The sequence below is a fragment of the Pelophylax lessonae genome, assembly GCF_965119305.1.
Source record: "Pelophylax lessonae genome assembly, chromosome: 11".
NCBI lineage: Eukaryota > Metazoa > Chordata > Amphibia > Anura > Ranidae > Pelophylax > Pelophylax lessonae.
Genome location: NC_138778.1, coordinates 160612290 through 160637461, shown reverse-complemented (window position 1 = coordinate 160637461; position 25172 = coordinate 160612290). Strand labels below are relative to the sequence as shown.

Sequence of the window (25172 nt, the reverse complement as noted above, 5' to 3'; positions counted from 1 at the left end):
TCAGATATGGCTTCTTCTTTCCATGATAGAGCTTTATCTTGTATTTTTGGATATCACGGCAATTCGTGTACACAGACCGTGATTTTTGGAAGTGTTTCGGAGACAATACAGTGATTTTCATCACAGAATAATGCCTGTTTTAATCCAGTGCCATCTGAGGGCCGAAGATCATGGGCATCCAATATTGTGTTTCAGCCTTGTCCCTTCAACACAAAGATTTCTCAAAATTCTCAATCTTTATGTTATTATGTACTGTAGATCCTGCTATATTTAGAGTCTTTGCAAGTTTATGTTGAGGAACATTATTCTCAAATTGATACATTTTTTTTCACAGATTGGAGAACCTCTGTCCATCTTTATTTCTGACACACTGACTGTCTGCCCATCTTTACTTCTGACACACTCTGACACACTTCTGACTCGTTATGATCTTTTTATATCCATTCAACTTACTGACCTGTTGTCAATTAACCTAATTGGTTGCAAATTTTTTGCCAGCTCTTCCTTGTTATTACTACTTACTTTGCCAGCTTTGTTGTTGCCCTGTCCCAATACTTTTTGAGAGGTGTTGCTGCAATTTTAAAATTACCCTAATTTTTTCCTAAAATGGTTACAGTTTAAATTTGATAGGTTTCCATTTAGAATAAAATATGGGTTTAGGCGTTTTGCAAATCATCGTATTTGTTTTTTTGTGTAGATTTTACAATTTTACACAAAGTTCCCTTCCCACCTACCACCAATGAAAGAAGCTCCCTTCCCACCTACCACCAATGAAAGAAGCTCCCTTCCCACCTACATCACTGAAAGAAGCTCCCTTCCCACTGACCACCAATGAAATAATCTCCCTTCCCACTGACCACCAATGAAAGAAGCTCCCTTCCCACCTACCATCACTGAAAGAAGCTCCCTTCCCACCTACCACCACTGAAAGAAGCTCTCTTCCCACTGACCACCAATGAAATAATCTCCCTTCCCACTGACCACCAATGAAATAAGCTCCCTTCCCACTGACCACCAATGAAATAAGCTCCCTTCCCACCTACCACCAATGAAAGAAGCTCCCTTCCCACCTACATCACTGAAAGAAGCTCCCTTCCCACTGACCACCAATGAAATAATCTCCCTTCCCACTGACCACCAATGAAAGAAGCTCCCTTCCCACCTACCATCACTGAAAGAAGCTCCCTTCCTACCTACCACCACTGAAAGAAGCTCTCTTCCCACTGACCACCAATGAAATAATCTCCCTTCCCACTGACCACCAATGAAATAAGCTCCCTTCCCACTGACCACCAATGAAATAATCTCCCTTCCCACTGACCACCAATGAAATAATCTCCCTTCCCACTGACCACCAATGAAATAAGCTCCCTTCCCACTGACCACCAATGAAATAAGCTCCCTTCCCACTGACCACCAATGAAATAATCTCCCTTCCCACTGACCACCAATGAAATAATCTCCCTTCCCACTGACCACCAATGAAATAATCTCCCTTCCCACTGACCACCAATGAAATAAGCTCCCTTCCCACTGACCACCAATGAAATAATCTCCCTTCCCACTGACCACCAATGAAATAATCTCCCTTCCCACTGACCACCAATGAAATAAGCTCCCTTCCCACTGACCACCAATGAAATAAGCTCCCTTCCCACTGACCACCAATGAAAGAAGCTCCCTTCCCACCTACCAATGAAAGAAGCTCCCTTCCCACTAACCACCAATGAAAGAAGCTCCCTTCCCACTAACCACCAATGAAAGAAGCTCTCTTCCCACTGGCCACCAATGAAAGAAGCTCCCTTTCCACCTACCACCAATGAAAGAAGCTTCCTTCCCACCTACCACCAATGAAAGAAGCTTCCTTCCCACCTACCGCCAAGCTAATGTATAGTGAATTGTAGATTTGGTAATTATTGGCAGGAGTTCCCTGAGACCTGAAGGGTAATTTAGGGGTTCCTCCATGTCAAAACGGTTGGGAAAGGATGGTCTACATGTTTGGGTAATATAGCTGGCTATGCAACAGTTGTCTGGTTGTACAAATCTCTTCCCATGGTTTGATTGTGCTCCGACATCCATCCACTATCAGTTCTCCAACTATATTGTAATTATATAGGTTTGAGGTGCCCCCATTTTTACTTGCAGTCTATCTCGTAATGCTTGATACCCATAGAAACCACAAGAACCAACAGATTGACTCATCTCCAGTCTTTTTAACTCCATTGTTAGATTTGATTACATTGCAGCACTACACCCAAAACGCAAAAGGAAATACAGACTACAGATGACCAATATTCAAAAACACAACCTGCAAAGTACTAACCAAATACAGAGTGACAGTAACCATGGCAATGGCAGGACTCCGACGTCTCCCCCCGCAGCTCTGGCCCATCTTTATGTGTCAGTTCCAAGCAGCAAAAGCTCCGCCCTCCTCTTCGGACTTTGTGCAGAGAGCAAAGATTCCTCTGTTATGACATGAACTCCCCTTTTACTGATCAATGGGAGATTACAGTGTAAACGGCAAGGAGCTGCACCTGCGTACAGGTACACCACCTCCTCGTGGGCCTCATGGATTAGCATGTCTGAAAGGGCAGCTGTTGAACACACTTTCTGCTGAATCTGTGTGCTACTGGGCTGTCACATTATCAGTTTTGTCACATGGAGTAACACATCATGGGCCTGACAATTTGGGATCCTGAGCACATTCTATTATTTAAAAAAAGTTAAATCACACTCATTTATGCTGTCCTTTAAGCAGACATTTAAATAAATATAATATTATTATTATTATTATTATTATTATTAATAGAGGAAACAGTACCATAATCTGTAAGCCACACTGCATTGCAAAATGATGCCCACCTAACACTGGAAGATTTTTAACAGAAGGAAAGAACGATTACCTTGTCAATGTGCTGCTGCTACTTTGTCTTCCAATCTTAGACTGGGGCAGGTCCTAGATCAGGCTATATACTCAACTCACATTGTAGTTTGTACAAAGGACCTGGCTGTACAGTCTGAAAGGAGTGCTCGATTTACCAGCTGGCAGAACAGAATTACAAGTCCTTTGGTAAGTAAAACAGTTTAACTTCCTTTTTTCTCCAATGGAGAGGTGCTCATTTAGGCCTTTACCCCAGCTCGGTTTCTTTAGGTTACATTCATACCTGAAAAAAAAAAAAAAAATGGGAGTTTTGACTTACTGTAAAATCCATTTCTCTGATGTTCAATGACGGACAAAGCTCTTGATCTTCTTAACCATTGGGTTATGCTGCCCCCCTACAGGAGTAGGCCACTAGGCATAAAAAAAATCTGGCTATGCCTATGGGCAGTCCCAGGGGATATACTCCCTCTCTCTGCTATAGGTACTCAGCTTTGTTACAAGCAGTGTCAGAAGAATTACAACTCCACAGAGGGATGGGTGCTGTGTCCGTCAATGAACATCAGAGAAAGGATTTTACAGTAAGTCAAAAATCCTATTTTCTCTTTCATTCATTGACGGACACAGCTATTGATCTTCTTAACTATTAGGACGTCCCAAAGCAGGAACAGCGAAAAATACATTTCCAAGGCTAACTATAGCCAACTAGGTAAACAGGAGCTCAAACAAAACAACTGAAAAAAAAAAAATAAATAAATAAAAATAATACACCCTCAAGAGCTTTAGGTCCTCTAAACAGCAGCCTTTAAAACCTTGCGGCCAAAAGGAAGCATTCGCAGATGCCAACACATTCACTTTATAGAACTTTATGAAAGTATGCACCGATGACTTGGTGGTCGCCTTGCAAACCTGAGTCACTGACGCCTGATGACGGAAGGTCCAAGAGGTACTGAGCACCCGAGTAGAGTGTGCCTTGACAGGGAAAGGAGGAACCTGACCCCTAAAGGAATAGGCCTGAATAACAGTCTGTCTGATCCTCCAAACACCTGCAAAAAAACGTCTGAAAAAATGCCTAAAAAAAAAAAAAAAAAAAAAAAAAAAAAAACACCTGAAAACCATACGCTCGGGTGTGAATGGAGCCTAATTGCCCAGACCACATCCAAGGCATGCAAAGCAATTTCCTTCAGCTGTTTTGGCCTGGGGCACAGGGAAGGCAAAACACTGTCTTAATTCAAATGAAAATCAGAGACAACTTTTGGACAGAACAACAGACAGGGACGAAGAACCACCTTATCTCTGTGAACCACCAAGTAAGGTGAACGACAGGATAACGCTACCAATTTCCGACACCCTGCATGCAGAAGTGATGGCCACCAAGAAGGCCACCTTCTGGGACAGCGTAAGCAGGGGAATCTCCCGAAGATTCTCAAAAGGAGGCTTCTGAAGGACTGAGAGTACCAAATTGAGGTCCCAAGGCGGCAATGGAGACCGCACTGGAGGGGCCAAGTGCCTAACTCCCTAAAGAAAAGTACACACCAGGGAGTATGTGGCCATGGGCCGTTGAAAGAAGACCGCTAAGGGGGACACCTGACCCTTGATAGTACTCAGGGCCAGTTTCTGCTCAATCCCCCATTGCAGGAAGGTCAAGATCCAAGCCACGGAGAAAGAGCGAGGATGAACCCCAAGAGTACCAACCCGTACAATGGTAGATCTTCCTAGAAGTAGATTTCCTAGCTTTTAACAGTGTTGGAATCACTGACGCAGACAAATCTTTATCTATCAGCACCTGGCATTCAACAGCCAAGCCTTCAAAGCGAGCGACTGTAAAGCAGGATGGAAGATCGATCCTTGGGACAGCAGATCCTCCCTGAGAGGAAGCTTCCAAGGAACGTCGGTAACCAACCACTCCAGATCGGTGTACAAAGCCCGGCGAGGCCAGTCCAGAACCACTAAGATGACCGGAATCCCTTCTGCCTCGATCCTGCGTAGAAGTCTGGATGGATGGCCATCTGCTGAACAGCAGGAGACGAGTTGCAGCCTGCAATTTCTGGAGTTTGTCCAGAGGAAGGAGCACTCTGGCTAAGGTCCAGAGTCAGACTCAGATAGTTCAGCTTTGTGGATGGAACCATAGCAAATTCAGAATCCAGCCGAACTCCTCAGAATTCGTATGGCGATTTCCAGATTTTCCACTACAGCAGTATGAGACTCGCAGAAGGAGGTTGTCCATGTAGCCGAGTACCTTGATCCCCCATGGGCGTAACAATGCCAGCCCTGGGGCTAAGTTTTGTGAAGACCCAAGGAGGAGAGGCGAGACCCAAGGGTAATGCCACAAAACGGATAATGTAAACAGGGAACTGTAAACAGGTTTGAGTAAAAATCCTAAAAATGTTCAGAAGTCGGAACCAGGAAAATCACCCCTTGAAGTAACAGGTCTTGTACCACCCCAAACAGACGCTGTAAGGGGTCCGGGGACAGGTGCAGGTTGTAAGCAAAGAACCTTGTCGGGAAACAAGAGCAAAACTCGATCTTGTAGCCGGACTGAATGGCTTTGTGGACCCACTTGTCTTGTACCAGGTCCGGAAACCAGTGAAGACACCCCCCCCCCCACCCCCAATACAAGTGAGGGCGCACCTTCATGCTGAAGGAGCCTTGTCTGCAGGTCTGGAGAAGCCCGCTCTTGGTTTTTCCAGACCAGCTTTGTTTGGATCCTCCAGAGGAGGCCCTTAAAGGCTTTGCGCCCTTGTTAGTCGACCCTGAGGGACGAAAAAACGTCTTCTCGGCTCATAAGGAGGACCCACGTTTACGATGAGGGTCCTTGCCCTTAGTAGCCTGCGGAAGAAAGGTGCCCTTCCCCCCTGTGAGACCCTTAATGATGTCATCCTGGGTAGCTCCAAACAAGCGATCTCCTTGAAAGGGGAGATCAGTCAAGGCCTTTTTCGAAAACTGGTCCGCAGACCAGCATTTGAGCCAAAAAGACACGCCGAAGGACCACTGCCAAAACAGAGAGCCAAGCCACTGGGGAGCCACATCCAAAGAAGCATAACAGATAAACTGCAGCCCCTGGACGAGCTGGTCCGCCAGCTCAGCAAAGGCAGGGGGAAGCTGTCCTCCCTCCAGGTCACGGCGTAAAAGCTTAGCCCACTCGGTCAGAGTTTGCGACACCAGGGCAATGGTGAATACTGGCCTCAGTGACGAACCAGCCAGAGTGTACATATTGAGAGCCACAGCCTCCGCCTTCCTGTCAGCTGGATCCTTAAAGACTGGGGTCTCGTCAACCAGAAACATGGTTGCCTTGTTCAATCTGGAAACTGGAGGGTCCACCATCGGTGGAACAGTCCACTTCTTAAGAAGGGACTCCTCATAGGGGTATTGCCTAGCAAATCGCTTAGGGACCCCAAGGGGACGCTTTGGTCGTCCCCACTCTTTAGCGACAATTTTGTCAAAATAGGCAGGGAAAGGAAACACCTTTGCCGCTCTGGATGGCTTGTGAGTGCCAAAGGGAACCTGCGCCTCCGTCGCAGCTGCGTCCTCCATTTTCAAGGTCTCATGCACAGATACAATCAGTGCTTCCACCAGCACCTTTTCGTGCACGGTTGCAGATGTGGAGTAATCATCCTCACTATCTGAGGATTCCGGGCGGGTGGTCGCAGACCAAGCAGGGAGATCCACCGCCGCCGAATCAGATTCAGGACTTGATGAGACAGATGAGGCAGGGGAAGGCGAGGGACACTTTTTGCTAGCCCGTCGCACGAAAACCACATTCCACCAGGGACACAAAAGAACCCCAGGACCGCCGTCAGTGCATGGATGGAAGGTTGGGACCTGGAGGGCCCCCCAGCCTCAGAGAGGGGATCAGGTGGGGAGATCTGCTCCAAAGACTCCATGAGTCACCAGGGGGACCCCACAAAAAGTGTAAAACCCTGCAAAGGAACAACCCCCACGTACTGGCAGCACCACCCGGTTGTCAGGCACAAAGCACCAACCGATCCTCAGCAGAGAGGGAGAGGACCCCACCAGACTAACCACCTAGCAGAAACCAGGCACCGCAGCTACCAGGATAATCTGCACTCCACATGTGGTAATCAGGAAGTGAAAAGATTCAGGAGTCAGCACCAGGCATCGCTGCCCACAGGGCTCCACAGTCATGGCCACCGCTATTTTCAATGGCAAACCACCGCAAAATGGCCACCAAACTACATAAACAGGGCCGCCGTGCGTTGAGCACACAGGCTACAACAAAATGGGAGCCTTGTGGTGCCGCGCGGGGCTTCCAGGGACCCAAGAGGGATCCCTAGGCTTCAAGGACAGGACCAGAACACTGAACTTGCTCCTCAAATCCTGATGAGCATATAAAGCAAAAAGTGACAGATCATCAATATTTCAAGCGCAAATTTTCATTCTCTCATAGATAAAATACAACAGTAACATCATCAGAGAAGATGTAACAAATAGATTGCAAACACATTTAAAAATTGTTGTACAGCCCACGGCAACCAAATCCCATCATGTTTCTGGAGTTAGAAAATAAAAACCGCACCAATCAATATCAGATTCTTATGGGCATTATTGCTAGTTTTATACTGGTGATGGAAAATAAGAGAAGCAACCGATATAGAGTATAATTTAGCACAACGTGAGAACAGATTTAAAAACTGGTACTTACCTAGTACATTTTTACAGAACTACAGTATAAACAAAACAGCTGATATGCACATATGTATCAACTGACAAAATAATCTGTAATTCTGTTTTGCTGGTCTCAAATTTTACCTATCCCTGCCAGACAGCAAAGCCAGGTTCCTGGCCTTAGAATAATGGATAATAGAGGAGCTGTAGTTCACTGATAAGGTCATCCTTCGCTCCTCCTCTTAGCAAGCTCCCTTTATTAGACTGACAGCACCGTGCAACGCATTGCTGCCCTTTTTTTCTGCCCCAGGAAATGAAAGGAGGCCAATATAAAAACAGATGGAGCCATTATACACCAATTTAAATCTTTTTTTGGACACAACTATAGCTCTGCTTTAATACGGCTCTAAATATTAGATCTATGGCCTCTTCATTAGAAGATGAGGGCAAAAGGAGACCATTAAGAGTAGCATTTTATGCTTAAAGGAGAAGTACATCCGAGTACAGCTAGTTTGGCTGTACTTCTCTATGGATCACAGGAGTGCAATTAGTTTTGCACTCCTATGACCCATCTTTAGCAGAGAGCGAGCACCACGTCATCACGACAACGGAAGTCGGGATCTGCCAGGTGCCTGAACCCGGCTCAGCCTGTCAGTGAGCTGCTGAGAGCCTGAGCCGGCCGCTCCCCGCCCCCCCCCCCCAACTCCCCCCCACAGCCCAGCACTCCATTGAGTAAGGAGGAGGTAGCCAGCTTAGCCTGTCAGCGAGCCGCTGAGATCCTGAGCCGGCCATCCCCGCCCCCCCCCCCCCCACAGCCAAGCGCTCCAGTGAGAGAGGAGGAGGCAGCTGGCTAAGCCTGTCAGCAAGCCGCTGAGATTCTGAGCCAGCTGTTCCCAGCCTCCCCCCACAGCCCAGCGCTCCAGTTAGTGAGGAGGAGGCAGCGCGGGGAGCTTCGAGAACTGAGTGATCGGTGGTGTTCGATTGCTCGGTTCTCAGTGTAGAGGCGCAGATGCAGCATCCACCTAGACCTAGGTAAGTATAAATTGGGAAAAATACCAAAAGCCATACTTCTCTTTTAAAGTGACCCTATCACCACAAAGTTCCAAAAAAACAAAAAACAAAAAACAGGACATGTAAAATAAGGGACGTTATATTTACTTTCCGGCAGCCCATGTATTGAAACGCTACCACTTCAATGCTCGCAATGCTCAGGATGTGTAAATATTTGCTCCTCCTGCCACCTGCAGTGGTTTCTTCTGTCAGCTTGCACATCACCACAGAACACATGAGTCACTACAGAACACATGAGACAGTGGGAGGAACCATTGCATGCAGCAGGGGAATACAGCTGCTACAGATAACACCTGCTACAGCTGTATTTTTCCTGCGCATTAGGCCTCATGAACATGGGCATTTGAGGTCATATGATATAAAATTCAGGTGTACTCCCCTGCCCATATACAGTCACCCATAGAAGTCAATGACTGTACACAGGTGTATGCTGGTACTTGCGCAAAACACACAGACATAGGACCTTGGATGTAGACTGTCTATACACAATTACCAGCATATACACGCATACAGTGCAATACAGCCATTGATTTATTTGGGCAGCTGTATGCACGGGTGGGAAAATTCACCTGAATTTTACATCACATGGCCCCAAGGGCCCATGTGCCTTAAAGCGGAAGTAAAAGGCATTATACTTAACTCTTCTTTAAAAAGTCCAAAGTCTGCGAAGGGTCCTTTGCTGGAATCTTCTCCCCAGGTGTCCGCTGGTGCAGGATGACATAAATCCTGCGTATGCACAGTAGTCATTTTTCCCGGAGCACAGGGACTGTGCTAGAGGAGGTAAGATGTCTGTTCACATGTTGCAGAAGACTGCAAGAAGGGAGGTACGTGTAGCAGTAGCAGGCAGTTAGTCAACATTGACAAACTACATCTTTCTTTCATGATAGTTTTACTTTAAAGTGGATTTTTAGTCTTCAGTGGCCTGTTAGTCAACCTCTGAAGTTGCCTACCTGGGACACACCTCCAGGAATAGCTCCAGGGGTAGAAATCAATCTCCCAGGTTTAGGCACTGCTGTCAGATGCAGTCTGCCTGCCAAGATGTATACCTGTAATGCTCATGCCCGACAAGGCTGGAGCCTGACATTTTGCCAAGGATACCAATCTACAGTAGCTTTTGCTGCTGCAAAACTCTGGATCCACCTGAAAATTGAAGTACGCCACCTTTATGGCATTGTCTGCTTGGATCCAGATTGTATAAAAAAGCCCAGAACTTTTGGATGTTACCTTGGGAAAAAAAAGACACTTTACATGGGGATTCCTTAAAACAGGAAGATAAAACTTCCTTGCTCAAAAGCCAGAGCCCTGAGCCTCAGCAATAGGAAAATCACCTGACCAAAGACTGAGTCAACTTGTCCCTCGAAGAACAGAGGCCTATAAAATCCTGGGGTAAAACCAGGCCAAAGGAATTGCCTCACATGAGGCTACCCTCAGTTCTAGGCCTTTCATACTAAAGTGGAGATCCTGATCGCTCCTGGTACAGGCAGCTTGAATCTGAGACTTAGAGTCATTTCACATAGGGGCGACCCGACTTGCCGGGGCGACCTGTGAACCGCGACCTCGGAGCGCCATGCACAGACTTCATATCATTGAAGTCAATGCAGGTCGCTCCAAAGTAGTACAGGACCCTTTTTCTAAGTCGGAGCGACTTGTGTCGCTCCTATTAGAACGGGTCCTTTGCTAATCTATGGCAGGCGACCCACGGCGACTTGTCAGGCGACCAGGTCGCCTGACAAGTCGCCCCAGTGTGAACCGGCTCTAAAGTGTGTAAAGGTATCAATGAGGAAAAACACTCTGTCCTGAGATGTTAGTAGGGCCATCTAGACATTCCCAAGGTGAGCTGGTCCCAATGAGGATCTCTGAACTTATCCAAATTACTGGAATATCTGAAGGACCATGTCAAGTTGCTCGATAGAGCCTGCACCAATTATTCCCCATCTAAGGATCTCTCTATGGGAATATTTCAGGAAGGCAATGAAGCTAGTACTGGTTTTAGCATCCTAATACACAAGGTGCTAACCAATAGACAAGGGGAAGGATCCCAAAATAGTAGTTAAAAAAAAAAAGGAGATGGGAACATTAATTATCTTTGATGGCCACCAAGCCAGAAAGTGTCCCGGGCAAAGGGAGGCAATGCAAATTTTGTATTTTTCTATGGAAAGCTTGCATCTGAACCCAGCCCCTTAAAGCTTGAGGCAGGGTTCAAACTAGCTGCGACCGCGGATCACAGCATGGGTCCGGTGCATCCCTGTTCTCCGTTTCAGGTGCGAATCAGGTCTGAATTCGGACCTGAAACGGTGCCAAAAGACACACGGGACTCTTCTCCAGTGCGTACCACAACAGCCCCGTAGGTGTGTGAACCGGCTCAATTGAGAGTCGGTCACACTCTCCTGTCATGAGAATTGGATGTGGGGGAAGTGTGAACCCAGCCTCAAGATGCATACCAGATAATGCCACCGTGGGCTTTTGGATAGTAAACTGTTTGCCACCACAACTGGGGCAGAAACACCTTGACCCAGAAAACTTTCAGAGGATATGCAGAGAATGGGCTGTTGTGTGGTTAACTTTTTATAGCTATTCACTGGTCCTGTAGGCAAGAATAGGCGGGTCTACTATCACATGTATGCCACCATGGAGGCACCAGGAAATGGACTTATCTCAGACCTGCACACTTGTGGAATTACCACAACTTTTTTATTGCTGTCTGTGTCCCGATTCCTCACTTTCTGTCCAGGTAGGAAAGGTAATAACAAAAAAAACGTGACAGATCCCATTCCGTGGATATAATAGTTTTTATTACCTTCGGATTCCCCGTTAGAAAACTGTCTACTAACTTGCTGTTCCAGTGATGCCAATCGAGAAATCTGTCAAACAGGGCCATAGACATAGGCAAACACATCATAGAAAGGGATGACGGGCTCATTCATTGTGGTGTGCTGTATCATGCGTTGCACTCTACTATACAGTATGCTGGGAGTGCCATTTACAGTGAATGGTCCCCACCACCACACAGGTAGAGCAGGTGCATTGGCATGCATTGTGGAAACACATATGGCAGCAATGCACGAGTGTGAATGGGCCCTAACCCTTAAGAGATGAAAATCCTAGCTGAATGGCATTTAGTTTGCTGAAGCCCTGTGTATTTTTCACCTTTGTTGAATCTCAGTATTGCCAATCTCCTGTCACCTCTTTGTAGCTACATGTCTGCACTCCAGTGATGCCTGCATGGCATTTCTCAGAGCAGATTTCTTGATGGTGACAACATTAGGATGTGATTGCATTATGTGTGCTGAAATTGCCACTTGAAGTCTCCACTGGAAGCCTGTGTATCAATGAGTGACAACGCAAGGGGACAACTGGGAGACAGTGTTGTCATCCCATAACAGGAAGTGGAGGAACAAGAACCTTCAAGTCTGGATCTCCAGGAATAATTTTTTATTTTTTTTTAAATGAAAGCTGCAGAATATAGATTTTTACACACATACAATATTGTTAAAGAGGAAGTAAACCCTCCTCTACAACTTGTACCTATAGGTAAGCCTATGATAAGGCTTACCTATAGGTACTGTAAATATCTCCTAAACATGTACCGTTTAGGAGATATTTACCTTACATGTCGCCAGTGACGTCACTGGCGCATGCGCTCTGAAGGAACGGCCGATCGTGCCGTTCCTTCAGAGCCCCGTGCCGTGACTGTCGGCTCTAGCGCGCGTACGCGGGAGTGACGTCACCACGGCTCCGGCCAATCAGATGGCCGGATGCCGCGATCCCGGAAGACGGGCGACTAGACATGTCGCCCGTCATAGAGGTGAGTGAGCGGCACGGCGGGGGCTCGTTCTGAGGTAAGTATTGCATAATGAGCTAATATGCGATGCATACTAGCTCATTATGTCTTTCTTTTGCAGGGTGTAAAAAAAAAAAAAAAAAAAAAAAAAAAAAAAAACTCAAACGAGTTTACAACCTCTTTAAAAGTATTGGGACGCCTGCCTTTACACATACATGAACTTTAATGGCATCCCAGTCTTAGTCAGTAGGGTTCAATATTGAGTTGGTCCAACCTTTGCAACTATAACAGCTTCAACTCTTCTGGGAAGACTGTCCAGAAGGTTTAGGAGTGTGTCTATGGGAAGGTTTGACCATTCTTCCAGAAGCGCATTTGTGAGGTCAGGCACCGATGTTGAATGCCTGGCTCACAGCCTCTGCTCTAATTCATCCCAAAGGTGTTCCATTGGGTTGAGGTCAGGATTCTGTGCAAGCCAGTCAATTTCCTCCACCCCAAACTCACTCATCCATGTCTTTATGGACCTTGCTTTGTAATATAGTGTATATAGACTGTTATCCAGGATCGTCAAGCTCCCCCTTACAAGTGTGGGGTATTGGACTTCAGGTATTTATTAATGTGGAATGTATGTTCCTTGCTAGATCATTATTTTATCAAGTTGTTATGGGTAAAGTTACAGTATGCTTTAAACTGGCCATACATGGATCAACAGTCGATTAGATTAGCAGGAGCCAGGTAGCCGTGTGCAGGCCAGTCAAGTTCCTCCACCCCAAACTCACTCATCCATGTCTTTATGGACCTTGCTTTGTGCACTGGTGTGCAGTCATGCTGCAACAGGAAGGGGCAATCCCTAAACTGTTCCCAGAAATTGTCCAAAATATCTTGGTATGCTGACAACTTAAAGCGGAGTTCCAGCCATTTACTCACCTGTCCAACGGTCCAGCGATGCGGCCGCCCGAAGCCTCGAACCTCTCCCTCGGCGCCGGCATCACTGCTGTGGGCACCCGGTTGTCACAGTTTGTGGCTTCACAGCCGGGTACCCACTGCGCATGCGCGAGTCGCGCTGCACGCCGTGATTGGCCGGCAATCTTCTGGGACCTCTGACGTGTCCCAGAAGATTGCAGGGAGGGAGGGGGAGAGGAGAACTTCCGTTCAGGGCGCCGCGGCGCTCCGAGCGGAAGTGGGAGCGGGTACCTCTCAAAACTCGGTACCCGCTCCCCCCCCAAAAAAATGACATGCCAAATGTGGCATGTCAGGGGGTCAGGACTCCCTAAAGCGGAAGTTCCACTTTTGGGTGGAACTCCGCTTTAAGGAGCTCCCTTCACTGGAACTAAGGGGCCAAGCCCAACCCCTGAAAAACAACCCCACACCATAATCCCCCCTCCACCAAATGATTTGGACCAGTGCACAAAGCAAGGTCCATAAAACATAGATGATAATGTTTAGGATAGAGGAACTTGACTGGCCAGCACAATCCTGACCTCAACCCGATAGAACACCTTTGGGATGAATGAGAGTGGAGACTACAAGCCAGGCCTTCTCCTCCAACATCAGCACTTGACCTCACAAATGTGCTTCTGAAAGAATAGTCAAACATACCCATAGACACAAACCTTGTGGACAGCCTTCCCAGAAGAGTTGAAGCGGTTATCGCTGCAAAGGGTGGGCCAACACAATATTGAACTCTACGAACTGACTGGGATGCCATTAAGATTCATGTGCGTGTAAAAGCAGGTGTCCCAATTCTTTGACAATATAGTGTATATATATATATATATTCCATTAAAACAGTTATTCATGACAACCAGTCAGGCATGAGCTCTCACCACTAACCTGGTTGCATAAATTAAACATGTGATCCAAAGGAATCCTTAAATGCCCCCGTGAATCTTGTGTGTCGGCTATATAACAGGATTTTCTACTGTAGTAGTGTGTCCTACATACACACCAATAGGATGTTCTCCATCGTAGCAGGCATACACACAACATGACTATCAGATACACACTTACATCCCTGGAAAGCAACGTCCAAAAAAATACTGGCGCCTAACGTTTTGTGCGTCATTTAATTTGATCTCACTGCCATATCTGACCGGCTCCTGAATTCTGCGTTCTCTTCCCAATCTGAACAATACACATCTGTGTTCCCACATCCAATCTGATCCCATTCCGGCTTCATCAATAAAGCAATGAAAAGAGCAACGGCGAAGTGCGCAGGGTAGTAACCCTAACCAGCCAATCGGCAAAAGAGGATTGCTGATGGGTTACTGTACTCGGCACGTCATCACTGCATTCCTTATGGAAAAAGCACAAAAGAGAAAAATGTCAGTGCATGCCTTGGCTATAAAAATCAAGAGTAGAGTGGCGCAGGGCTACGCTCTCCACAACGCTTATCTAATGAGAGCGACAACAGTGTGTAGAGTGCTAAAACCCATCATCCCATCTAAATCAATTCTGATTGGCTGATAGCGACTACTGCACTTTGTACATGGCTCTTTGTCTTTTAAATGGGCTCAAAACGTACCAAGAACATTAATATAAACACTCAATATGTATCAATACACTATATGAGCCTGTGCAATTTTTATCAATATTCTGTCCAATAATGCAACAATGAAATTGGGAACGATGGGCGTAGCGTGCAGTTTGAAATAATGCAAAAAAAAAAAAAAAAAATTATTAATAATAATAATATATTTTTTAGTAATATTTTTTTGTCCATTTTGTATAGGTCATAGGCTTACTGCATTATATATATATATTTTTTTTTTATTATAATAGATTTATTCCTGCCCCCCTTTATATACCCATACTGATCTGTACTTTTTAAAATGTGTTGCTTCACACAGTATATATAATATCTATAGCATGCAGCACATTACATACACAGATACTCCAGGAAGATATAATATAAAGAATATCAGAACTATACATACTAAATATTTTTAAGAGCAACAGCGAGCAATGGCATGCAAACAAATATGTTTACGCTATAGTGAATCACAAGAGCATACTACCACAGATCACAGATAAGAATCACAACAATAATAATAAGAATAATAATAATAATAATAATAATAATAATAATAAGAAGAAGAATAAAAAAAAAATGTATATATATATATATATATATATATATATATATTTTATTATTATTTTTTTTTTTTTTTAACTACAAAAACAAATACTATAAAGTTAATGCAAATTCAACCCTGTATGAAACAAATCTTCACCAATGTTAAAAAAAAAAAAAAAAACACTATCCTAAAACAACGTACACACATAAACCCTATGTAAAATACATAAAAGAAGCATAGCAGAAAAAAAAAAAAAAAAAAAAAAAAAAAAAAAACCACAATATCACGTATTTTATTGCGCTTGTTATTATTTATAATCAGCACACCAACCATGTAAACATGAATACGCATGGGTGACGCTTAACAGTTTTTAACTAGGTTATAAATACTGTCCCAAACAATGCATGTAGATAAAAATACTATAAAGAACATAGAAAAAAAATATACAATACATTGCGTCTGTTATTTATCATCAGCACACATCATGTAAACATGAATGCTGGGGGATCTGTTTTAAATATCATAACTGTTAGCGCTATATAAACCCTGTATAATAATAATCCTAAACAATGCATATCCATAAACATACTACATAAAAAAAAAGAACAAAAAAAAAAAAACATACATTAAGTGTGTTATTATTTCTAATCAGCACACATCATGTAAACATGAATGCTGGGGATCTGTTTTTAAACTGTTATAAATATCATAACTGTTAGCCCTGTATAAACCCTGTATAATAATAATAATAATCCTAAACAATGCATGTCCATAAACATACTACAGAAAAACATAAAAAAAGAACAAGAAAAAAACCCCATACATTAAGCATGTTATTATTTGTAATCAGCACACATCATGTAAACATGAATACATGCTGGTGATGAGTTTTTATCTAGGAGTCCCCATGTATAGAAGTGTATCAGTATACTCCAGACCTATAGATGGAAGACACAGCACATTACTATGGTGTATGTTAAGGTGACATAAAATGAAATGAAATAATTCACACAGCCTACATGCACTAATGTTACCCTGGATTACACAGAGCCATGTCATAGACAGTACTGTATGCCATTGTGCCAGGGGGCATAGAGCAGAGCCAAGCCTCTCTCTCTCCATACATTGTATCCTTGTTTTATAGGTCAGGTACATTGTACAGTATACAGAACACTGATCACAATGTAGGACACAGACATGCTGGAATGCCTATACTCTATAATAACCCCCCCCTGCCGTCATTATGACCCATCACCCCCCCATATGTCCCCCTCTTTCCTGTGCCAGGTGCCCCTTACCTGCTGCTGTCCTATAAAGGGCTGTGCTCCGTGTGTGTGTCCTGCAGGAGGTGAGTATAGACAGGCTGTCTGTAGATCAGACACTGCAGCCTCCTCTGTGTGCAGCCATAGCGGGTATATAGTGAAACTTTATCCTCCAGCTCAGCCTCTGTGCCGGTACCTCCCACAGCTCCCCACCCCATACCCAGCCAGACCTGCCACCCTCTGCCTTAACCCTCCCCTTCCCTCCGCCTGCCAACCAAGGGGTTAAAGCAAGCAGCTCCAGCTCTACAGACTACAACATTCCACCAGCACCACTCTCAGGACTCTGCAGCCTCCCTGTCAGCACAAAGGGTTAACGCACTCTATTAACCCCTTCTTGGCTTTAGAACAACCAAGTTCAACTGATAGTAAACCCTGCATCGTTTTTTAGGCACTGTCATCAGTTGATCTAATCGTGAGCATCCTTATCTTTTATCCTTCATCTTTTTTTATGTTTTTTTTTTAACTTTTATCCTTTATCTTTTTTTTTTTTTTTTCATCATTTAGCTTTTTTTTATCTTTGTAATCTTTATTTTTTTCTTTTACTTTTATCCATTATCTTTTTTTTTCTTTTTTTAAATCTTTTTAATCTTTATTTTTTTTCTTTTATCCTTTATTTTTTTTTTAATCTTTATTTTTTCTTCTACTTTTATCCATTATCTCTTTTTTTTTAATCGTTTTAATCTTTTTATTTTAATTGTAACCTTTATTTTTTTCAATATTTTATTTATTTTTAAATTTTTTACTTTTTTAATCCATTATCTTGTTTTATCTTTATCTTTTCAATCTTCATTTTTTTTTTTTTTTACTTTTATCTTTTAACTTTTTATCTCTATCCTTAATTTTTTTTTCCATTTTTATGCTTCATCTTTTTCATATATATTTTTTCCTAAAGCTATCCATACATGGATAGTAAATCATTTGAAAAAAGCGTTCAATAAGCCCAATCATTACACTTTAAAAAAGAGTTAGTGGACGCATTTTGATTCTCGAAATGCAAAGTTTATTTTTACTTTTATCCTTTATCTTTTTAAATTTTTTACTTTATCCTTTATCTACTTTTTCATCTTTAAAATTTTTTTAAACTATTATTTAGCTTTTTTTTTTCCATTTTTTTCTTTTACTTTTACCCCATTATCTTTTTTTTATCTTTTCAATGTTCATTATTTTTTTACTTTTATCCTTTAATTTTTTATCTCTATCCTTTATTTGTACTATTTTTTTTCTTTTACCCTTATCCTTAATTTTTTTTTAACCTTTTAATCTTTGTTTTTCTATAGCTATCCACACATAGATAGAAAATTGTTTGAAAAAAACGTTCAATAAGTCTGATCATTCCACTTTAAAAGCATTAGTGGACGCATTTCAATTATCAAAATGCAGTTTTATGCCAAAAGAAAGATCCATCATGCCGGAATTTTTATCTGTTTAATTTTTTTTTCTTTCCTCTATCTTTCTTTTTTTTAAGCTTTTTTTTTTTTTTTTTTTTTTTTTTGTTTACTTTTATTGTTTACCTTTTTAATATATATTTTTTTTACTTTTATCTTTTTTTTTTTTTTATCTTTTTAATCTCCATTTTTTTTTTTACTTTTATCCTTTATCCTTTTTTTTTCTATCTTTTTAAACTGCATTTTTCTTGTTTACTCCTATTGTTTATCTTTTTTAATCTCTTTTTTTATTCTTTTATCCTTTACCTTTTTAATCTTATTTATTTATATATATATATATATATATATATATATATATATATATATAAATAAATAAGCACACACATATATATATATATATATATATATATATATATATATATATATACACACATATATTTTAATCTTTTTACTCTTTTTAAAATTTTTTTTTTTTACTTTTATCCGTTATCCTTTTTTTCTATTCTTTTTAAACTTTATTTTGTGTTGTTTACTTTTATTGTTCATCTTTTTTTTATCTTTTTAATCTTTTATCCTTTATCTTTATTTAACCCTTGTAATCTTTATATTATATATATATATATATATATATATATATATATATATATTATATATATTTTTTTTTTTTTTTTTTTTTTTACTTTATGCTTTTTTTTTTTTTCTTTTTCATCCCTTATCCTTTTTTTCTATCTTTTTAATCTTTTTTAATTCCTAGAGCTGGCCATACATGGATATAAAATTGTTCGAAAAAAGTGTTTGATAAACCCAATCTTTAATGTTAGTGGGCGCATTTCCATTCTCAAAATGCAAAGTTTTATGCCAAAAGAAAGATACATCATGTTAGAATTTTTTTTTGTAATCAAACGATTTTCTGAACATTAGTAGAGAAATCCATCGTAAATAGTTTGAACAGTACAGTGCATGTGCATTGATCAACGACAAATTTACCATTTGTGGCATAACGGTCGACTGGTGTGTAAGCAAATTTGATACAATGATGGCGTTAACACACAGCCGTTTGACATCTTTATCAAAAACTAACATTTTTTTTAACAATTTTTTATCCAAGCCCTAACCTCCACCTAAACACACCCACAGGCTAAGAAACGATTACACATTTATCCCATGCATGCAGCCTTTTCCAAAAATCCAAATTTTATAAAAGATCCAGGGGATGTGAAAGGATAGAAGAAAAGCCACACACCCAGAGACTGACAGACAGCAACTACAGGGACCTGAAATTCCTCTGCAAAAGGTACAGGCCAACTTTGCCGCATTGAGGGACATATGGATGGGGCCATGTATTGGATGGGAACCTTCTTTCCTCAGCTAGAACACTGAATATGGGTCGTGGATGGGTCTTCAAGTATGACAGTGACCCAAAACATACCGCTAAGGTAACAAAGGAGTGGCTCAAGAAGAAGCACATTAAGGTCATGGAGTGGCCTAGTCAGTCTCCAGACCTTAATCCTATAGAAAATGTATGGAGGGAGCTGAAACTTCAAGTTGCCAAGCGACAGCCAAGACACTTTAAGGATTTAGAGAAGATCAGTAAAGAAGAGTGGACCAAAATGTCTCCTGAGATGTGTGAAAACCTGGTCACTAAAGCCCCGTACACACGTACCAATTGTCGGCCGTAAATATTCGGCCGACGACCGATCGGCCGATTTTAGGCTTGTTAGTATGATGCTTCCGACAGCCGACAGCGCATTTTCGGCCGAACAGAATCTGTCGTGCAGGCATTAAAATTTTTGTTGGCCAGCACCAGAACGGCCGATTGTTCGCCAGTCAGTACAGATTTCGGCCGACAGACAGCAGATTCGCAAGACTGAGCATGCTCAGAAAAGAAAAAAGACAAGGAAAATTAACCATCACATGACATCACTTCTGCAGTCGGCTGTTGTTGGCCGACAAAATTCGTGTGCAGTCTTTTGCAGTTTTCAACAGACACGACAGCCCTGGACAAAAGACGGCCGATCGTTCGGCCGACGATCGGTACGTGTGTACGAGGCTTTACTACAAGAAACGTCTTACCTCTGTGCTTGCCAACAAGGGTTTCTCCACCAAGTACTAAGGCCTCATGCACACTGGGCATTTGAAAAAACGAGCTGCAAAGCCAGTTCTGACGCCAGGAAAAGGCAGCTGTAAAAACGTGCTTTTAGAAGCGTTTTGTATTGGCGTTAATGCACGTTTTAGCCACGTTTAGCAGCGTTAGCATTTGGCAGCCTTTCTCTGCCCTCTTCTATTTTCCAACCTCAAATCCAACTACTACAGCTTAAAAAGGTCTGACGTGGCCTAACGCTGTAAGCAGCCTTTAGCAGAGTCAGACGTTTTTACAGCTTAATGCTGCTGCTCCAGAATGCACAGGCCCTGGGTTTTTTTTACAGCTTAAATACGCCTATGCCACTTACAGCTCCTAAAAGCCTGTGTGTGTGTTTGAGGCCATAGAATAACATGAAGGGGCGTTTTTAAGCTGCAAAAAAAAAAAAAAAAAAAAATGGAGACATCGTCGGAGGAGGACCACCGGAAGACCAGAGGAAGAAGACCAAAGGAAGAAGACCAGAGGGAAGAAGACCAGAGGGAGAAGACCGGATGAATATTTTTAATAAACCTCTCAAAACGTCTCCTGTCATTATTTACATACACTGCCTTTTATGGGGTGAATGGGTAGGGGTACAATGTACCCCATTCCCATTCACATAGGGAAGGGGTCCGGGATCTGGGGGGCCCCCTTCTTACAGGGGGTGTCCAGACTCCGATAAGCCCCCTGCCCGCAGACCCTCACAACCACTGCCCAGGGTTGTCGGGAAGAGGCCCTTGTTCTCACCAACATGGGGACAAGGTGCTTTGAGGTGGGGGGTGCAGAGCTCCCCCTGTCCCAAAGCACCCCCCCATGTTGAGGGCATGGGGCCTGGAATGGTCCAGGGGGGAGGAGCTGCTCACTCGTCCCCTCCCCTTTCCTGACCTGCCGGGCTGCATGCTTGGATAAGGGTCTGGTATGGATTTTGGGGGGACCCCCACGCCGTTTTTTCGGCGTGGGGCTCCCCTCAAAATCCATACCAGACCGAAGGGCCTGGTTTGGAACCTGGGGGGGACCCCCACGCCATTTTTTTCCCATTTTGCTCACCCTCAAGATCCTCAGAGCGCAAGTCCCACCACAAGTTGGATCATTCTGATCCGACTTGTGATGCAATTTCCATTCAAATCAATAGGCTCCCTTAGGGAACCATTGATTTTCACATAAAAATAAATAAAAATGTATAACGTGGCTTAACACTGTATAAGCAACATTAAGCAATGTTAATCAGCCTTTTTACAGCTCTGACGCTGGTCATCAGAACGCACACAGGCCCTGTTTTTTTTTTTTTTACAGCTTAAACACGCCTATGCCACTTGGAGCTCCTAAGAGCCTGTGTGTGCATGAGGCCATAGAATAAGGGGCGTTTTTAAGCTAACGCTCCTAAAAGCAGCTGCAAAAACGCCCTGTGTGCATGGGGCCTTAATCTTTTTTTTTTTTTCCTATTCTATCTTTTTAATCTTATTTTTTTTTTATCCTTTATCTTTTTCAGCTTTATCCTTTTATTTTTTTTAAAAAAAATTTTTATCCTTTATTTATTTATTTTTACTTTTTTATGTTTATAATCTTCATTTTTTTTTCTATTACTTTTATCATTACTATATATATTTTTTAACCACTTGCCGATCAGTCACTTTGACTGTACTGTGGCAAAGTGATTCGTTATCGTCTGGCGACGTAGACCTACGTCACCAGACGATCCCGTCTCTCAGCGGCGCGCGCGCGCCGCCGGAGGCTCGCTCCAGCTGTATTCAGTTACAGCGGGAGTCGGGCCAGGGGAGGAGCGGCGGTGATCGCCGCTGCTCTTCCCCGATCGTCAGGGATCTAGTGTGGAAATCTGCCCGCTTGTGTAAACAAAGCGGGAGGATCTCCTAGGTGACAGGCAGGGTCAGATTGCAGGGTTCAGCATAGCTGAACCTGCGATCTGTCCCTGTGTCACTCAGTCGCCTCCCCCCACACGTTAGTAAGCACCAGGCATATATTAACCCCTCCCTCTCCAATAAAAATTAACCCCTTCCCTGCCAGTGTCATTTTTACAGTAACAGTGCATATTTATAGCACTGATTACTGTAGTAATGTCACTGGCACCCCCAAAAGTGTCAAAAATGTCAGTCAAGGGTCCGATCTGTCCGCCGCAATGTCGCAGTCCCGCAAAAAAAAAAAACGCAGATCGCCGCCATTACTCGTTAAAAAAAAAAACACCAAAAATGACAGAAATCTTTCCTTTAGTTAGTAAACGCAATAACTTTTGCGCAAACCAATCAAAATACGCTTATTGTGATTTTTTTTTACCAAACATATGTAGCTGAAAACAAATTGGCCTAAAATGATAAAAAAAAATTTTGGGGGGAATTTCATATAAAAAAATGTGAAAAATATTGTTATTTTTTCGAAATTGTCGCTCTTTTTTTGTTTATAGCGCATAAAGTAAAAATCGCACAGGTGATCAAATACCACCAAAATAAAGCTCTATTTGTGGGGAATAAAAGGACATAAATATTTATTATTAATTTGGGTACAGCGTCGCACGACTGCACAATTGTCTGGTAAAGTAACGCAGAGCTGAATTGCAAAATATGGCCTAGTCAGGAATGGGGTAAAACCTTCCGATCATAAAGCGGTTAAAAATACGCTCATTGAGAATTTTTTTGTCAAAGACATGTAGCTAAATACATTTTGGCCTAAATATACGACAAAAATTGAACGTATTGGATATTTTGTTACCGTCAAAGTAGAAAAATATTGTTTTTTCAACATTTTTGCATTTTTTTATTAATATCGCAAAAAATAAAAAAGCGCAGAGGTGATCAAATACCACCAAAAGAAAGCTCTGTTTGTGGGAAAAAAAAGGACGTCAAATTCGTTTGGGTATGGCATTATTATGCATGACCGCGCAATTGTCAGTTAAAGTCGCACAGTGCCGAATCGCAAAAAGTGGCCTGGACGTAAGACAGCAAAATCCTCCGGTGGTAAAGTGGTTAATCTTTTTTATCTTTATCCTTTATTTTATTCAATCTTTTTTTCATCTTTTATCCTTTATCTTTTTTGTTATGTTTTCCTATCTTTATTTTATTTATTTTTTTATGCTTTATCATTTATTTTTATCATTTATTTTTGAATCTCCATGTTCAAGTTTAAACTGGTGGCATGACCGCTGCCTCAGGTTTCCTGTTTCAGGATGGCTTCTTTCTCTTGCAGGGTCCAAAAGGAGCCACCTTTGCCTACAGACAGTCTTCTGGCAGTGATCCCTTTTAAAATACCCTGTGCCAGATTCAAAGGTCCCATTTTTGGAACGTTACCGGCATTTGAGGCATTCTGGTAGTTCTTACTGCACCAAATAATAATTATCTCCAGTTCATGCATAAAGAAACTGGAGGAAATAAAATGCATCCTCAGGAAGGATGTGCTGGAACTGGAGAGAATCCAGAAAAGGATAACAAAACTAACAAGGGGACTGGAGGACCTCAGTTATGAGGAACGAATACAATTGTTAAACTTATTTTACCTGGAGAAGGGAAGCTTCTCCAGCGATAAATAAATATCTCAATGATGATTCAAGCATAGGGAGAAAACTATTCAGTCTCAGGTCACCTAAGAGTACACGTGGCCACCCAATGAGGTTGGACGAAAAGTAGTTTAACCCTAAACTGTGTAAGTGGCTTTCTCTTGTCAAAGTGGTAATGTTGTGGAATTCCCTTTCACAGTTGGTGGTGTTGGTAGTAAGTGTCAATAAGGGCACCTTAGTGAACATAATATACATGGATGTGGGAAATGGTATTGACATAAACACACATACCCACTTATAGGTTGAAGTGGATGGACTGGTGTTTTAATTCAACCTTACTAACAATGTACAGTAACTATGGATTTTCACCCTCCGTTTTGTTAAACCCCTGCTTAGCTGATGAACTGTTCTGCACATTTCAGATACTCACCCACCTGGCAGATCCAGCGTTGTCCTGCTGAGATCCTCTTTTCTTTTGGTAGCACTCAGTTCTGCGCCTCCATATTTTGTGTGACGTCAGCGAGAGGCTGCTGGCTGTTCAGGGTTCAGCTGGTGGGGCTCCTGATGATCCTCCTTTGTGAGTGAAAGACTATACTTCCTGGGAAATGTGACATGCATCTCCCAGAAGGCATAGGGAGTACAGTGCACATAATTCACCTAGGCAAGTGACGTGCATGAAGGGGCAGCCCAAGGAATTTTCTTGTAAAATTTGTAAATAAACATAAAAAGTGCTTTTTATGAAGAGGAATGAAGGAGGGATGGAGAGGAGATGGTTTGAGAGTGAAGATCTGCTTTCAAGTGGAAGTCTTATTTTTTACTTGTACCTACAGGTAAGCCTATAATAAGGCTTACCTGTAGGTACAGTGAATATCTCTTGAACTCGTTTAAACAGTTTAGGAGATATTCAGAGTGTGTGCGCCGATGATCTTATCAGTACATCTGCTCCGAAAGTCCGGCTTACCCTGCTGGACCTTCAGAGCCTGTGCCGTAAACGGCGGCTCCTGCAATGGTACGCAGGAGTGAAGTCATTGCGGCTCCAGTTACTCACAACGGAGGAGCCCGCAAACCCAGAAGAAACACCGGGGAAGATGTCAGCCGCCTCAGCGGTGTGCCGGCGCCACTGGACGTCTTCGTTCTAAGGTAAGTATTTCATAATGAGCTAGTATACGATGCATACTAGCTCATTATGCCTTTTTCTTACAGATTTTTTTTTCCCAGGATTTACAACCGCTTTAAGACCTCCTCTAACTTTGCGTACAGAGACAAGCAGAGTGCCTGTCTCTGTATGCAATACAGCACAGCAGTATATTTTTCCACCACTACCCTCTTCTTGTCACCGGTTGTTAATCCCTTGGAGGCAGGGCAAAGTTTAGGATCATGTGACCACGTGATTGGCTGTCACAGCGGTCACATG

General features: G+C 42.7%; 1 protein-coding gene across 2 annotated transcripts in view; it reads right to left on the bottom strand.

Moving 5' to 3' along the window:
• RARA (retinoic acid receptor alpha) overlaps window positions 1-16868 on the bottom strand; it is a 294008-nt gene extending 277140 nt beyond the window's left edge. For both annotated transcript variants that reach the window (XM_082271917.1, XM_082271922.1), the window contains exon 1: window positions 16729-16868. The gene's annotated coding sequence lies outside the window, so the exon portion shown is untranslated. The remainder of the gene's footprint in view (window positions 1-16728) is intronic.
• Between the last annotated feature and the right edge of the window lie 8304 nt (window positions 16869-25172).